This window comes from Pristiophorus japonicus, chromosome 5, assembly GCF_044704955.1.
Source record: "Pristiophorus japonicus isolate sPriJap1 chromosome 5, sPriJap1.hap1, whole genome shotgun sequence".
Lineage (NCBI taxonomy): Eukaryota > Metazoa > Chordata > Chondrichthyes > Pristiophoridae > Pristiophorus > Pristiophorus japonicus.
Genome location: NC_091981.1, coordinates 55,714,875 through 55,731,985, shown reverse-complemented (window position 1 = coordinate 55,731,985; position 17,111 = coordinate 55,714,875). Strand labels below are relative to the sequence as shown.

At 46.1% G+C, this 17,111-nt stretch overlaps 1 protein-coding gene across 1 annotated transcript in view; it reads left to right on the top strand.

Annotated features, from left to right (window-relative positions):
* Positions 1–9,203: 9,203 nt before the first annotated feature.
* LOC139264344 (E3 ubiquitin-protein ligase RNF144B-like) overlaps positions 9,204–17,111 on the top strand; it is a 74,259-nt gene continuing 66,351 nt past the window's right edge. The window contains exons 1-2 of the mRNA XM_070880634.1: positions 9,204–9,247; positions 10,876–10,974. The gene's annotated coding sequence lies outside the window, so the exon portion shown is untranslated. The remainder of the gene's footprint in view (positions 9,248–10,875; positions 10,975–17,111) is intronic.

Here is a 17,111-nt window from a genome sequence, read left to right as displayed (position 1 = left end):
CCCTTGGGGAAGAGTGACCATAATATGGTGGAATTCTGCATTAGGATGGAGAATGAAACAGTTAATTCAGAGACCATGGTCCAGAACTTAAAGAAGGGTAACTTTGAAGGTATGAGGCGTGAATTGGCTAGGATAGATTGGCGAATGATACTTAAGGGGTTGACTGTGGATGGGCAATGGCAGACATTTAGAGACCGCATGGATGAATTACAACAATTGTACATTCCTGTCTGGCGTAAAAATAAAAAAGGGAAGGTGGCTCAACCGTGGCTATCAAGGGAAATCAGGGATAGTATTAAAGCCAAGGAAGTGGCATACAAATTGGCCAGAAATAGCAGCGAACCCGGGGACTGGGAGAAATTTAGAACTCAGCAGAGGAGGACAAAGGGTTTGATTAGGGCAGGGAAAATGGAATACGAGAAGAAGCTTGCAGGGAACATTAAGGCGGATTGCAAAAGTTTCTATAGGTATGTAAAGAGAAAAAGGTTAGTAAAGACAAACGTAGGTCCCCTGCAGTCAGAATCAGGGGAAGTCATAACGGGGAACAAAGAAATGGCAGACCAATTGAACAAGTACTTTGGTTCGGTATTCACTAAGGAGGACACAAACAACCTTCCGGATATAAAAGGGGTCAGAGGGCCTCGTAAGGAGGAGGAACTGAGGGAGATCTTTATTAGTCGGGAAATTGTGTTGGGGAAATTGATGGGATTGAAGGCCGATAAATCCCCAGGGCCTGATGGACTGCATCCCAGAGTACTTAAGGAGATGGCCTTGGAAATAGCGGATGCATTGACAGTCATTTTCCAACATTCCATTGACTCTGGATCAGTTCCTATCGAGTGGAGGGTAGCCAATGTAACCCCACTTTTTAAAAAAGGAGGGAGAGAGAAAACAGGGAATTATAGACCGGTCAGCCCGACCTCAGTAGTGGGTAAAATGATGGAATCAATTATTAAGGATGTCATAGCAGCGCATTTGGAAAATGGTGACATGATAGGTCCAAGTCAGCATGGATTTGTGAAAGGGAAATCATGCTTGACAAATCTTCTGGAATTTTTTGAGGATGTTTCCAGTAAAGTGGACAAAGGAGAACCAGTTGATGTGGTATATTTGGACTTTCAGAAGGCTTTCGACAAGGTCCCACACAAGAGATTAATGTGCAAAGTTAAAGCACATGGGATTGGGGGTAGTGTGCTGACGTGGATTGAGAACTGGTTGTCAGACAGGAAGCAAAGAGTAGGAGTAAATGGGTACTTTTCAGAATAGCAGGCAGTGACTAGTGGGGTACCGCAAGGTTCTGTGCTGGGGCCCCAGCTGTTTACATTGCACATTAATGATTTAGACGAGGGGATTAAATGTAGTATCTCCAAATTTGCGGATGACACTAAGTTGGGTGGCAGAGTGAGCTGCGAGGAGGATGCTATGAGGCTGCAGAGTGACTTGGATAGGTTAGGTGAGTGGGCAAATGCATGGCAGATGAAGTATAATGTGGATAAATGTGAGGTTATCCACTTTCATGGTAAAAACAGAGAGACAGACTATTATCTGAATGGTGACAGATTAGGAAAAGGGGAGGTGCAAAGAGACCTGGGTGTCATGGTACATCAGTCATTGAAGGTTGGCATGCAGGTGCAGCAGGCGGTTAAGAAAGCAAATGGCATGTTGGCCTTCATAGCGAGGGGATTTGAGTACAGGGGCAGGGAGGTGTTGCTACAGTTGTACAGGGCCTTGGTGAGGCCACACCTGGAGTATTGTGTACAGTTTTGGTCTCCTAACTTGAGGAAGGACATTCTTGCTATTGAGGGAGTGCAGCGAAGATTCACCAGACTGATTCCCGGGATGGTGGGACTGACCTATCAAGAAAGACTGGATCAACTGGGCTTGTATTCACTGGAGTTCAGAAGAATGAGAGGGGACCTCATAGAAACGTTTAAAATTCTGACGGGTTTGGACAGGTTAGATGCAGGAAGAATGTTCCCAATGTTGGGGAAGTCCAGAACCAGGGGTCACAGTCTGAGGATAAGGGGTAAGCCATTTAGGACCAAGATGAGGAGAAACTGCTTCACCCAGAGAGTGGTGAACCTGTGGAATTCTCTATCACAGAAAGTTGTTGAGGCCAATTCACTAAATATATTCAAAAGGGAGTTAGATGAAGTCCTTACTACTCGGGGGATCAAGGGGTTTGGCGAGAAAGCAGGAAGGGGGTACTGAAGTTTCATGTTCAGCCATGAACTCATTGAATGGCGGTGCAGGCTAGAAGGGTTGAATGGCCTGCTCCTGCATCTATTTTCTATGCTTCTATGTTTCTCACAGCTCTATCTTCAATTTCTCCATCGAAAATCACTCAACATGTCAAGATATAGCAATTCCGGTATTACGCTCACGAATGGACCAGTGTTGTTTTCCACGGGTATCCTGGGTCCTGCAACATCTACTTGGATGATGATACTTCGCAAATCATTGTTTGGTGCACTTGTGCTCCTGATGACGTGTGTCTCCAAAACCTCCTCCTCTTGTTGCTTTTCTTCAATGCTAAGTAGTCTTTGGCAATTTCTACTTATGGCATTGAAAGTTGGTTTACTCTTTAGTCGGCATGTCTTTACAAGATGCCCAGTTGTTTTGCTGAAGAAACACTCTGCCTTCACATATGGATAGCTTTGAGCGAGGTGTTGTCCCAGGCATCGATAGCAGGACTTCAATGTGCTTTTACTATGGCCAGTTGCTAAGGCCTTGGGGCCCAACTGCCTTTTACTTTTAACCTGCAAACGATTCACCTCGGTTATCTGACGACTAGAAACGGTGCAAAATTCTCGGGAGTATTGGTCAGCCATATCCATTGACATAGCTGTCTGACAAGCTAAATCAAAAGTAAAGTTAGGGATTGTCAAAAACTTTCTTCTGATTGCTTAATTTTTCATCCCACAAACAACACAGTCACGCAATGCTCGGTCCTGAAAGTTTCCAAAATGACAGTGAATGGATAGCTTTTTTAAAGCTACAATGCACTCACTGATACTCTCAACAATTAATTGATCTCGTATTCCAAAACTATAACTTTCAACAATTTCCAGTGGCTCAGGACTGTAGTGCTGAATCTCCTTCAGTGGCATGTCCTTCAGCTTGACAGGAACAAGCACATTTTTCAGCGTTTCATACACCTCAGGGCCTGCTTCAGTCAAGAAAATAGCCCGTTTCCTTTCTAACACCACCCAGTTACAGTTTTCATCACTGGGGACTTCGATGATACTATTTGCGGTGAAAAATATTTCTAGCTGCTACACATAAGCTCCAAAAGTCTCTCGGTCGCGATTGGACTCACCCAAGTGCCCTATTATTCCCATAGGAGTGGCCATCAGGACTCTACCAATGTCAACAGTGTGCTTGAAATCTACCTTGGATTTTTAGCTGTTCTGCAAAACAAAGAACCTCTCAAAGTCTTTCAGTTGGTTGGAAAAAACATCCACCAACAAAATTCTCAGCTAGGGAATCCGATTATCCCATCCTCGTCGCCAAATGTTTATATTCTTTATGACATCACCAACACGCGCATTACACAAGATGGCTCTGACTGGAAATTTGTCATGTGTCACATGACTCTTTTATTATATTTACATCCGCAGTTGCATTACCACAGTAGTTCACTCGGTGGAGCAGTAGTCCGCTAGGTGGAGCCCGATATTACATTTTACCAGACTGTATCTACAGAGTGACTGGCTGTGATACTAGCAAGATTTGAAGTTTACTCCATGTATGAACATCTCTCGTTCTTTGTCAGTGCAAGGTTTTTCTGTTAGAAACACCATCTGATTCGTTAAACTGCAGTCCAGTAGATGTTAGTGTTAGGGAGTGTCTGTACTGTACATTACAGATTTTTTCACTTAACTGGGCACTGTCTTCATGGAAGTGTTTGACCAACTTTTTAATTTGTTTTCAAACACCAGATGAAATTATGTTAATTACGATGACACACATCGACCCATTCATTAAGTGTGATGTTTTCTCCCTCTTGGTAATCGCCTGTCACTTTAATTTTCTACTCCACTCCCATTCTGACCTCTCCATCCTTGGTCTCCTACACTGTTCCAACAAAGCTCAACATAAGCTCAAGGAACAGCACCTCATCCTTCGTTTAGGCACTTTACAGCCTTCTGGACTCAACATCGAGTTCAACAATTTCAGAGCATAGCCGCTGTAGTGTCCTTATACACTACAGTAAATTTACACGAGGCACATTCTGCAGACAAGGTCACTCTGTGACCCGAACCTTTATTCACAGGACCAAGAAGTGATGACCCTGCGTGGGACCTCCCTTTATATACCTGGATGACCAGGTGAGGAGTGTCTCCCACAAGTTCACCCCCTGTGGTCAAGGTGTGCATTTCTTAGGTGTATACAGTATGCAGTGTTGTTACATGAAGGTTACAGTTACATGAAGATTACATACATGATATCACTTCCCCCACAACGTCTTATGGGGGCAAAGATTAAGTCTTTCAGGTGGTCGACGCTCTCTCATGGAGCGCCGCAGTTGGGATTCTGGTTGTTGAGCCTTGGCATGCGTCTCTGTCACCTGTGGTGATTCCGGCTTGTCCGGGCTGGCCGCAGGGACTGCATGCTGCTGAAAGTTCTTGTTGCTCGTTCACTGGCGGTGGTGTGGGCAGCATCTCATGATCTTCCTCAGGTTCCTCAGTGTCCATGCTGAACCTTTTTTTTACTTGGTCCAGATGCTTGCGGCATATCTGTCCATTGTTAAGTCTGACCACTATGACCCTATTCCCTTCTTTGCCAATTACAGTACCCTCAAGCCACTTGGGCCCCAAAGTGTGATTAAGAACGAATATAGGGTCATCGATTTCTATACATCTCTCCTTTGAGTTACGGTCATGGCACTCATTTTGTGACTGGTGCTTGCCCTCAACAATGGCTGACAGGACAGGATGAATGAGGGACAGCCAAGTTTTAAGTGTACGTTTCATGAGTAGTTCCGCGGGTGAGACTCCCGTGAGCGAGACTCCCGTGAGCGAATGCGGTCAGGACCTATAGGCCAGCAGGAGGCGCGATAGGCGGCACTGAAGGGAGGGTCCTTGAATCTGGAGCATGCCTTGTTTTATGATTTGGACCGCACATTCCGCCTGGCCATTGGAAGCCGGCTTGAATGGTGCTGTGCTGACATGTTTGATGCCATTACCCGACATGAACTCCCGGAATTCATAGCTAGTGAAGCACGGGCCATTGTCGCTAACCAGGGTGTCCAGCAAGCCGTGGATTGCAAACACCGCACGCAGGCTCTCCACAGTGGTGGATGTCATGCACGAATTCAATATGATGCACTCGATCCATTTCGAGTATGCATCAACAACAATGAGGAACATTTTTCCCATGAACAGGCCCACGTAGTCTACATGAATACGTGACGATGGCCTGGTGGGCCAGGGCCACGGGCTGAGTGGGGCCTCCCTGGGGGCATTGCCCAGCTGGGCACACGTCGTGCACCTGCGAACACAGTGTTCCAGGTCTGAGTCAATTCCCGGCCACCATACATGTGACCGGGCAATGGCCTTCATTAGCATGATGCCTGGGTGCTCGCTGTGGAGTTCACCTCAGGAATGCTTCCCTTCCCTTCTGGGGCATGACTACCCGGCTGCCCCATAGTAGGCAGTCGGCTTGGATGGAGAGCTCATCCATCCGTCTGTGAAACGGTCTGACTTCTTCGGGGCATTCTCTGTGTGCGGGCGCCCAATCCCCAGTCAGGACACATTTCTTAATCAAGGATAGGAGGGGATCTCTGTTTGTCCCGATTTTGATCTGGCGGGCTGTGATGGGGGGAGCCTGCGCTGTCAAAGGCATCAACAGCCATGACCATCTCAGCGCTTTGCTCCGCTGCCCCCTTAGTGGTGGTCAGTGGAAGCCTGCTGAGCGTGTCAGTGCAATTTTCGGTGCCTGGCCGGTGCAATATGGTGTAGTCATATGCAGCCAGTGTGAGAGCCCATCGCTGTATGCGAGCTGACGCATTGGCATTGATAGCTTTGCTGTCTGACAACAGGGATGTTAACGGCTTGTGGTCCGTTTCTAACTCGAACCTTCTGCCAAAAAGGTACTGGTGCATCTTTTTCACCCCGTAGACACATACGAGTGCTTCCTTTTCAACCATCCCATATCCCCTTTCTGCTTGGGAGAGCGACCTGGAGGCATAAGCCACAGGTTGGAGTTGGCCCTCATCATTTCTCTGCTGCAACACGCACCCAACCCCATAGGATGATGCATCACATGTCAAAACTAATTTCTTACAGCGGTTGTACAGGGTCAACAGCTTATTAGAACAAAGCAGATTCCGCGCCCGATTGATAGCCCGTTCCTGACTGTCCCCCCAAAACCAATCGCAATCCTTATGCAGGAGCACATGTTGCAGCTTCAACAATGTGCTTAAGTTCGGCAGAAAGTTCCCGAAATAGTTCAAGAGTCCCAGAAATGAACGGAACTCCGATGTGTTGCTGGGCCTGGGCGCACGGCGAATCGCCTCCATTTTGGATTCGGTAGGCCGGATCCCGTCTGCGGCAACCCTCCTGCCCAAAAACTCAACCTCTGGGGCCAAAAACACACACTTGGACTTCTTTAGTCGCAGGCCTACCCGGTCCAGTCGGCGTAGCACCTCCTCCAGGTTGTGGAGGTGTTCCTTGGTGTCTCGACCCGTGATAAGGATGTCGTCCTGAAATACGATTGTTCCAGGGATGGATTTGAGCAGGCTTTCCATGTTCCTTTGAAACATAGCGGCCGCTGATCGAATGCCAAACGGACACCTGTTATAGACAAACAGCCCCGTGTGCGTGGTGATGGTGGTCAGTAGCTTGGATTCTTCAGCCAGTTCCTGGGTCATGTAGGCTGAAGTGAGGTTCAACTTGGTGAACAACTTTGCTGCCTGCCAGCGTGGCAAAAAGATCCTCCGCTCTCGGAAGCGGGTATTGGTCTTGTAGTGACACTCGGTTGACAGTGGTCTTGTAGTCATCACTGATCCTGACCGAGCCATCCGTTTTTAGGACAGGGACGATGGGGCTTGCCTAGTCGCTGAATTCAACGGGCGAAATTATGCCCTCTCTTAGCAACCTGTCCAACTCACTCTCAATTTTCTCCCGCATCACATACGGCACAGCTCTGGCTTTGTGGTGCACTGGTCTGGCGTCCGGGGTGATGTGTATCACTACTTTGGTACCTTTGAAAGTCCCGACACCAAGTTGACATAGTGACTCAAATTTCTGTAGGACCTGTGAGCATGAACTTTGTTCCACAGATGAAATGGTGTGCACATCCCCCCATTTCCAGTTCATCTCGGCTAGCCAGCTCCTCCCCAAAAGCGCGGGACCATTTCCCGGGACCATCCAGAGTGGCAGTTGGTTCTCTGATCCATTATATGTGACCACCAACATTGCACTGCCTAGCACTGGGATGATCTCTTTGGTGTCCGTCCGTAATTGCGTGTCAATGCGTTCTAGTTTGGGTCTGCTAGCTCTGAGTGGCCATAGTTTCTCGAATTGTTGGACACTCATAAGTGACTGGCTGGCCCCTGTGTCCAACTCCATGAGTACCGGGATGCCATTTAATTGGACTTTCATCATCATAGGTGGCGTTTTTGTATATGGGCTGTGGATGTTTGCCACATGAACCCGCTGAACTTCAGCGTCCATTGCTTTGTCCCAAGCATCAACCTGCTTTGCAGACCCCTCTTGTGGTTCATCTGCCTCGTAAATTAGCCTCACTGCGGGCTTCCTGCACATTCTGGCTAAATGTCCACTGAATTTACAATTTCTACAGATAAATTGTTAAAACCTACAGGTTTTTGCAGCATGTCTGCCCCCGCACCTCCAGCATGAGCTGAGATTGTTGTGAACAAAAGAGCTGTTACCAGAGATTCCTCTCTGATTGTCTCTTTGATTACTCTTGAGCACTCTGTTAGTGGGTGTCAATGGCCCCATCCCGGGACGCATTGTCCACTGTGATGGTGTAAATGTCCGTTCAACCTGCCATTGTCTCTGTTGAGGACCCACTCTAGAGTCTGTTGCTGCCTGGGTGGTGTCGAATTGCCCTTGCCTGCCTGCGAGGTTCTGAGTCGCGTTTACAATGTTAACTCCCTGATCCAGAGTTGCGCGTGTATATTATCTTGGTTTCCTCCTCCCCCGCCATGAAGGTCTGAGCCATCAACGCCGCCACTTCCAAGGTCAAGTCCTTAGTCTCAATTAGCTTTCTGAAAATCCTGGCATGACCAATGCCCTCAATGAAGAAATCCCTTAACATCTCCTCCCTGCAGGCATCTGTGAACTTACAGAGGCTGGCCAAACGCCGAAGGTCCGCAACGAAGTCCAGTATGCTCTGTCCTTCCCGACGTCAGTATGTATAGAATCGGTGTCGGGCCATGTGGATACTGCTCATCGGTTTGAGGTGCTCACCGATCAGTTTGCTTCAAAGGTTTTGTCCGCCGGCTTCTCGGGTGCGAGCAGGTCTTTCATCAGCACGTACGTCTTAGGTCCACAGCTGGTCAGTAGATGCGCCCTTCACTTGTCAGCCGCTGCATCTCCCAGCCAGTCCTTCGTGACAAAGCTCTGCTGGAGCCTCTCAATGAAATCATCCCAGTTTCACCAACACAGTACCGTTCCTCTGTGTTACCGGTGGCCAGTCTCGTGAGTCGTTGATTCCCGTTTCTCGTCGCCAAATGTAGTGTCCTTACACACTGCTATAAATTCACACGAGGCACATTCTGCAGACAAGGTCACTCTGTGACCCGAACCTTTATTCCCAGGACCAAGAAGTGATGACCCTGCGTGGGACCTCCCTTTATATTCCTGGATGACCATGTGAGGAGTGTCTCCCACAAGTTCACCCCTGTGGTCAAGGTGTGCATTTCTTAGGTGTATACAGTATGCAGTGTTGTTACATGAAGGTTACAGTTACATGAAGGTTACATACATGACTGCCGCTGCCAATCCCTTTTGTCTCTCTAATCTCTGCTGCCTTCCACTCTATCACAGACCTTCCCTTTTGTTTTTTCCTCCCCTCCCCCTTTCAGTGCTTGTTAAGAATGTGTTCTTTCTGAACACTCTCCAGTTCTGATGAAGTGTTGTCGGCCAGAAACGTTAACTCTGCTTTCTCTCCACAGATGCTGCCTGACCCAGTGAGATTTCCAGCATTTTCTGTTTTTATTCTTGGAAAGGAATTCATCCTACAACTAAATGGTTAAACATGCTTGTCTGCTAATGAGGTTTGTAGCTGACTTGAAACTGACTCCCGTCCGGTCGGAATCCTCATCAGTGCCAAGCCGAAGCCTCCCTCGGGAGCCTGCGCCTCACAACTTGAGCCTCCACCAGCAAATCCCCTCCGTGCCTTTCAGTTCTGCGCAGAGGGGATTCCTGTACGGGCTGCTCTTGCACACTCTTCACTTTGCCATCCTCGTCTGCCGTCTGGACACGCCATGGCGCACCATTTTGCTGTCCGGAGGAGGCGGGGGTCCCCAATAGAGTGCTCTCTATGCAGGAGTCCTCCCTTTATTTATTAGGGACTTGGCCTGGAGGGTGTTGCATGGGGCAGTCCCATGGAATTGGTTTTTAAATTGGTTCATGGACTCCCAGGCCGCCTACAATTTCTGTGGTCTGGAAGAGTCAGTGTTCCACGTATATGTTGAATGTGTGAGATTGCAACCCCTCTTCCATTATTTGAAGGGGCTGCTCCTCAAATTCTAGTTGTACTTCAGTCCCACGCTCCTGATCTTTGGGCACCATGTGCGGAGGGGAGCGGGCAGCTCGGAGGGCCTCCTCGTAGGACTGCTCCTGGGCATGGCCAAGGTGGCCATTAACCGGTCCAGGCAGCAGGCAGTCGAGGGGTCCTTCAGCCCGACTGCCTGCCTCTCTTCCGCGGTTACGTTCGAGTCAGGGTGTCCCTGGAGATGGAGCACATGGTGTCCACCGCTACGCTCGCGGCCTTCCACGAGAGATGGGCACCGGAAGGACTGGAATGCATCACCCCCGGCAACCAAATTTTAATTTGATCCTTTTAATGTCAAAAGTTTAATTTGTTTAATGTGTCGGTTTTGTAGGTTAAACTTAAAATAGTTGTAGGTGACTTGAGGCAGATAGTCCACTGGAATAAAGGAACAGTCTATAAAAGCACAAGATTAGAAAGTGTTTTCATTAGAAAGTCTCCTGTTCCAGAAGGGATACTATTTTCTGTAGTAACTTATAACTGGAAGAAAATTTCTTTAACAATTATTTTGGGTAAATATTTGTTCCTTTTTTATCATTTAGGAATCAGAATGTTTAAGTTTGTCTTCAGCGTGTTACTTTTTTAGTCTATTTCTTTCCATTGATATTTTTGAAATTTATTTTTTCGTTCTGCTATTTTTATTTTGACTGTTTTATTAAATTTAATTTAGGATGGTGCCAGTCCCAAAGCAAAAATTATTGGCTGCCATCCAAGCGTTAACTCAGTGGTCGAGCGGTTGTTTGAAAAAGATTTGAGCCCTCCTTTGTATCAATATTTAAATTACCTACAGAGACAGGAGGAAGTTCTGTGCTCAGCTTCCTGTTTAATCACAAGCCTCCCAGGGGTGGAGGCAGCTTTTGACGTAGTGTCTGTTGGGGAACTTGCTTTAAAATAAAGCGAGCTGGGGTTTTTTTTGTTTTTCAAATGACTCTTTTAGGAACTTGCAGACATGCACTCGCACTGTGACGATACATCTGCCCGAGGCTGAAGTGTCTTTGTTGCTTGTGGTGTTTGGCTGCTTCTCACTGGATAGTGTGCAGTTGTTGTGAAGCCTTCAGACCCAGCAGAGGCATTGAGAAAAGCTGCAGTAGCTGAAAAGCAGCATTGTGTGTTTGTTTTCCAAATGTACAGGTCGGCTTTCATACCAGACTGCTCATCAACTTAGCAGGCAAGCAGCCTCCACTGGTCGCACTCTTTTTCCTCCAGGCCTGGAATTCTCCTTCTCCAGAGGTATGGAATGTGGAAATAAAATACATGTTTAAAACTGATCAATGTTATTTCGTGTGCCATATTTAAAAAATAAATATCTCGGGTTGTATGGCTGATCCAAAACCCTACATAGTTGCTGTGGGGGTGTTTTGATTTTGGGATTTATCCATTGTTTGTCTCACACATTGGGCATAGAATTTGTAGAAAGTGACAACATATTTATTTTGAAACCTGTTTTTAAAAATTACATCTCGTTTCATGCAAGCCAGTGTCTGCTGTAACAGAAGTTCCTTTGATAACATTCAAATCACCCTTGACACGTAACCACAGTTGGAACAGAAAAAGTGTGTTGGTAAAGCTGAGATGATTTTTCAAATACCACTTTTTAAAAAAATTATTTGGTTGGTCTGGTAATACAAAACGTATTTAGTTTTCACTCTGTCAATACCTAACCAAACTCGTTACTGGTTTCAAAGCCAAAGGTATTTTGTAGACTTTAGTTAACCCATTGAGGACTAGTTTGGCCCACTGCACTCTGACCAAAATAACAAATCAGAAACCCCAATTCTTTCGGTCACTTTCCCCCCCCCCCTGCACTTGTACCTTTTACGCTGATTTTCACACTGATGTGTGCCTTGAGGTCAATCATGTGTTCTTCGTGACAGTGGGCTCAAATGCTTTGCATTGAGATTTTACTAAGGTAGGTGAAGTAATTTAGCAGCGACATCTTGCTCCTGCTGGTCCCTTGAGGGCCTATGGGTGTTATGTGCATGCATATGTGATTTGAAAAAACAGTTAGTCTCAAGACAATTTAATTGGGTCCTGAGCCAAGAGTTTAAATGGATGATGTAAATCATTATGCAGCCATCAGTTGCAGTTAGTTATTGGCTCTATTTCCATTGCTGTTAATTTGCTATGTTATTAGAATGTGGAATTACCTCACACCCTGTGAGCAAAAAATATAGTCTTGTTTTTTCATTGACATGATGGCACACTTTGTATTGGCATAATTTGACTCCATCTACAAAATATTATCTTCATGATGGTAAGCATGAGATATGCCCTCTCCCTCTTTCTCAGCTGGCAAAGTGGAGAGTTGCTGGTGACAGGCTGTTAACTAGGTCTCCGGGAAAGGCAGCGCCCTGTATAAAGGGACAGGATGGTGGAGATTCTGAGAAAAGCAGTGCCCCATCATAGCCTGGTCTCAATCTTTAAATAAGTAACAATTTGGGCAATGGCCACACTACATGAAATCAGAAGGCGCAGATAGTTTCTGGTCACTGAGTTTCAAGCCACGTTGGAGAAGAACGCAAACTATTCCCTTAAACCGTAGTGCCCAGGAGAAGAATGCCCTGCACCTGGTGGTCTTGTCACAACAAGAAGAGGTGCAGTCAGATGATGAGTAGCTTTACCCTTATGCCCCTTTCACTGAGCCCCAGCTCCAACATCTGTCCCTTTGAGCCCCAGTGGTATCTGCCACCAGCAACTGAGAAGGGAAAAAGCTTGAAACCTGTTGCCATTTTCTATCTCATTGCGACATAAGATAATTGGCAAAAGAACCGGAGAAAGACTTTCATTTCTTTGGCGTGTTTCAGGACAACCCAAAGCACTTTACAGCCAATGAAGTACTTTTGACGTGTAGTCACTGCTGTAATGTAAGAGAGAAGAAGAGAATCTTTTTATGCAGTGAGTTGTTGTGATCTGGAATGCACTTCCTGAAATGGTGGTGGAAGCAGATTCAAGAGTAACTTTCAAAAGGGAATTGCATAAATACTTGAAAATGAAATGTTTTCAGAGCTTTGGGGACAGAGCAAGGGAGTGGGACTAATTGGGTAGCTCTTGAGCCGACACAGACACGATGGGCCGAATGGCTGCCTCCTTTGCTGTATGATTTAATGATTCTATACTGTTTATAGCCAGTGTTAAAATTCAGCCTATGGGGTATTAAAACCAAATGAAAGTAGGGAAATTGCATAGAATCTACAGTCATGCTGTCTTCAAAGGGATGGTCACCAAAACTCTTCATTGGGTAACATGTTCAGGGCAAAGTAATAAACTCAAAAATAATTGCTTAAACTGTTGTATTGCACTGTACTATGTATAGAGAGAGAATAACAGATAAGGTAGGAGCAGAATTTAAGGGCTTCCTTTAACATCAGATTGGTACGGAAAATCTCATGGGTTGCACACAATGGATGCAGTTTTCCTCAGAGCAGGCAGAAGTGGGTTTTTGTTGGTCATCCAAATGGTCAGGAGTTCAAACTCCCTTGTATATTGTGGAAAAAAATTCAAAATATATAAGATTATGCCCACTGGAGTGTGTCGAGTGATCTGCATAGATGCAATGCCAGTTTGAGTTTCTGTTTTTTGATGGGTAGGGTGAGGTAATGTAACTCGGCCTGGCTTTCTATCCCAGCCAGACAGGAATCAAGATTATATTAGTGGAGAAATTTGCAGACTGTTAGCAACTGGGATAAATCTGGCTTCTAACTGACCTCCCAAGTTGTTGTTTGGTCATATCCCTGTCAGAAGAGGAAAATCAGCTGGTGTATTGGTGATCCTGTAGGGTTTGCTCCCTTGGTCTCTTTTCCGGGTCTTATCTTTGGTGCTTAAGAACAGTTAAATATAAGAACCTTGCTGTTAGTGATGCACCCAGGAATATTGCTGGCAATGACACCATTTCTAGGGGTGAAGTTTTGGGCCGCGCCTAGAACGGCGCAGCCCCAACCTGGACGCCCGTTTTTCGCGCCCGAAAGTGCGTCAAAAAAATACCTTCAGATTCTCTGGCTCCCTGCAGGTCCTTTGGAGCTTGGCGCGGCGTGCACAGAGCAGAGGGAGAGGGGGGGGGGGGCGGAGCAAGAGAGTCGTGCCGATTCTAGAAGTGGTGGGGGCGGGGATAATTTAAATGAGACAGCGTCGTGCCGGCAGCCTTGTGTGTGCGCGTTGGAGCGCGCGCGCACACGCAGTAGCACGTAAACATTGGCACTCGGCCATTTTGAAAGGGACTTGTTGATTTGAAGGCTGCTTGCTTGCTGTGTCTTCGACTGCCGTCTAGCCACTGACCATGCCCCTATCCCGTGGTCGACTGGCCTCAGTCCTCTTCGCAGCTCGAAGTGCTTGTTTGCTGTTTCTTCGGCTGCTGTCGAGCCACTGCCGCCGCCCCTGTCTCCTAGATGGAAGGAAGGCCTGCCTGAAGCGCCGCAGCTCGAAGGCTGCTGCTGCTTCACACAGGTGAGAACATTGAATATTTTGTCTTTGCTTTGTTTATAATTTTTTATTCAGGATGGCTCTTTATTTGGAGAAGTAAGACTGTTGAATGCTTGTAGAATTTAATTACTCCCCTCCCTCCCTTTCCTCCCTTCCCCCCCCCCCCTTCGTTTCCCTACGCCTGATTTGTAAAGTGTAGGCAAGGTTTTTCTGAGCGTACAAAAATCTGCACTTACTCCATTCTAAGTTAGTTTGGAGTAAGTTTTCACTGCCTAAACTTTCAAAACCGGTGTAAGTGGCCCATCACGCCCCCTTTTGGGGGAAAAAAAATTCTGTTCTAACTGACTAGAACTGGAGCAAACTAAATGCCGAGAATTGCAATTTCTAAGATACTCCATTCTAAACCAGTTGCTCCAAAAAAAAACAGGAGCAACTCAGGCCGAAACTTGACCCCCTAGTTACTGTTAGCCAGACGGTGCAGTAACCTCTGAACTCCAAGATTATTTAATGTCTTTTTTTTTTTCCCTCATCCAATGTTCTACTTTTATCCCTTTTTCTTCTCTTGATTGTTGTTGGGTGATGGTTCCATAGGTGACCAGCCATCCCCCCAAAATAGCCATTCTTCATGTGTGAGCCTAGTCAATAAATGTAAGTGGCCTGTTTTTAAAAAAAAATGTTCATGGGATTTGGGTGTTGCTGGTAAGGCCAGCATTTATTGCCCATCCCTAATTGCCCAAGAATGTGGTGGTGAGCCACCTCCTAGAACCGCTGCAGTCCGTGTGGTGAAGGTACTCCCTCACTGCTGTTGGGGTGGAAGTTCTAGGATCTTGACCCAGCGACGATGATGGAATGGTGTGTGATGTGGAGGTGATGGTGTTCCCATGCGCCTGCTGCCCTTGTCCTTCTAGGTGGTAGAGGTCGCAGGTTTGGGAGGTGCTGCCAAAGAAGACTTGGCGAGTTGCTGCAGTGGAAGGAGTGAATATTTAAGGTGGTAGATGGGGTGTCAATCAAGCGGGCTGCTTTGTCTTGGATGATGTCGAGCATCTTGTGTTGTTGGAGCTGCACTCATCCAGGCAAGTGGAGAGTATTCCATCACACTCCTGACTTGTGGCAAGGCTTTAGGATATGATATAGCCGTGCTTCATCATGCCTTCCTCTGAAGTCAAAACCAAGACCTTCCAGTCAGGATGACTGGGTAGTGATTAAGCCAAGGGATCCCAGCTGTTTTCATAGTGCTGCTTCTGCTGTCCTAACTGGAATTAGCTGACTCGCCGCAGAATGGGAATTGAATCTGAGACGTTATGGTCATGGTGTATTCATATTCACAGTCTGTATGTTTGTGTTCCATGACGTGTTGGGTTGCCTCAGTTGCTGTTACTCTTGCTTCTGAGCCACAAGGTTGTGGGTTCAAGTCCCACTGCAGACTCGAGCATGTAACCTACATTGATACATCAGTGCAGTACTGAGGCAGTGTTGCATTGTTGGCAATGCTGTCATTCGAGTGAGACATGAAACTAGCCCCGTTTACCAGTTCGGGTAGATATAAAAGATCCTGTGGCACTCTTCATAGAAGTGAGAGCTGAATCTTTCCCTCAACCAACACCACCAAAAAAGGAATAGGTTGCCTGGCCATTCATTTGCATCTTGTGGGATCTTGCTATGCGCAGATTGGCTGCTTCATTTGCTTGCATTGCAACAGTGACTGCACTTCAGAAGTGATTCATTGACTGTTAGCTATATGGGACAGGCCAATGACATGATAAGGTGCTGTGTAAATCCAAGTTCGTTCTTCTATGTATCTTAATGCTTTCACTTAAACTTTTTTTGATATACATTAGATACGGAACTGTTAGTTTCTGTTCTGTTTACTGTGAATGATTCTGGTGGCTAGTATAGTATAAATACTGTAAACAACTCCAGCAAGTTGCATGTCCTATTTACAATATATACAAGTTGATTAATGCTAATATGTATTTTAGAACAACAAATTAGATGAAATGTGGCAGGAAGCAACTTGAGGGACTGCTGGAATGGTGAGGTCATGTGACATGATCTGGCGTGGGAACTTGAGGTTGAGACCATTCTGTGCCCAAGCCTCATACTTTCAACAAAAAAAGGCCTGGTATTATCACGTTATAGATAAAATATTCGATGATTTATATCTTTTTTTTCTATTTGTTTATTTTCTCATAATTTTAAATGCTTTTTTTTTAACTACAGAAAGGAATTTTTTTTAAACTATTTTGTGTGGCAAATGCGTTAACTTATAAACACAAGTTTATTGTTTTTAAAACACAAAGCCCCTGCATATTAAAATTTCATTTACGATTTTGTCAGTACTTCAGAAACTAACTGCTTCTGTCTTTCAAGGTACTGTCCATAAATTGTGGATATCTGAAAGCAAAATGAGGTATCTGAATACAATGAAACAACAAGTGTGGATAAACTGGTTTATTGTTTGTCTTGTTGTCTGGGAGGGAAGTCGCTGTCTGTAACATGAATTGAGGTGTGCCAGATCTTTTAATTGAAGTAATTGTTGCAATGTTGAATCTTCAATGTTGTTGACATTATACATGATTCTTGCAGTCCTGTCTTTACTTGTTTAGTATGCAAATTACCAAGGGCAGTGTTTCTTCACACCCTCGCGTAGTGAAATATATAAAAGAAAGACTTGGATTTACATAGCGCCTTTCACAACCAGTGGATGTATCAAAATGCTTTACAGCCAATGAAGTACTTGAGAGTGTAGTCACTGTTGTAATATAATGTAGGAAGTAGCTTGCGGCGGCCCGGAAATCGGCGTGGTCCCAGCCTGCAAGACCATCAACAGGCCGGGGCCACTGCAGGGAGGAGCGGTGAGGTCAGGGCGAAGGAGCGGCAAGAGTTCATAGTGGGATGTGATCGGGACGCAGAAGAGGCGAGGGCCCAGGGGTAGCACGGGCCAGCCCACA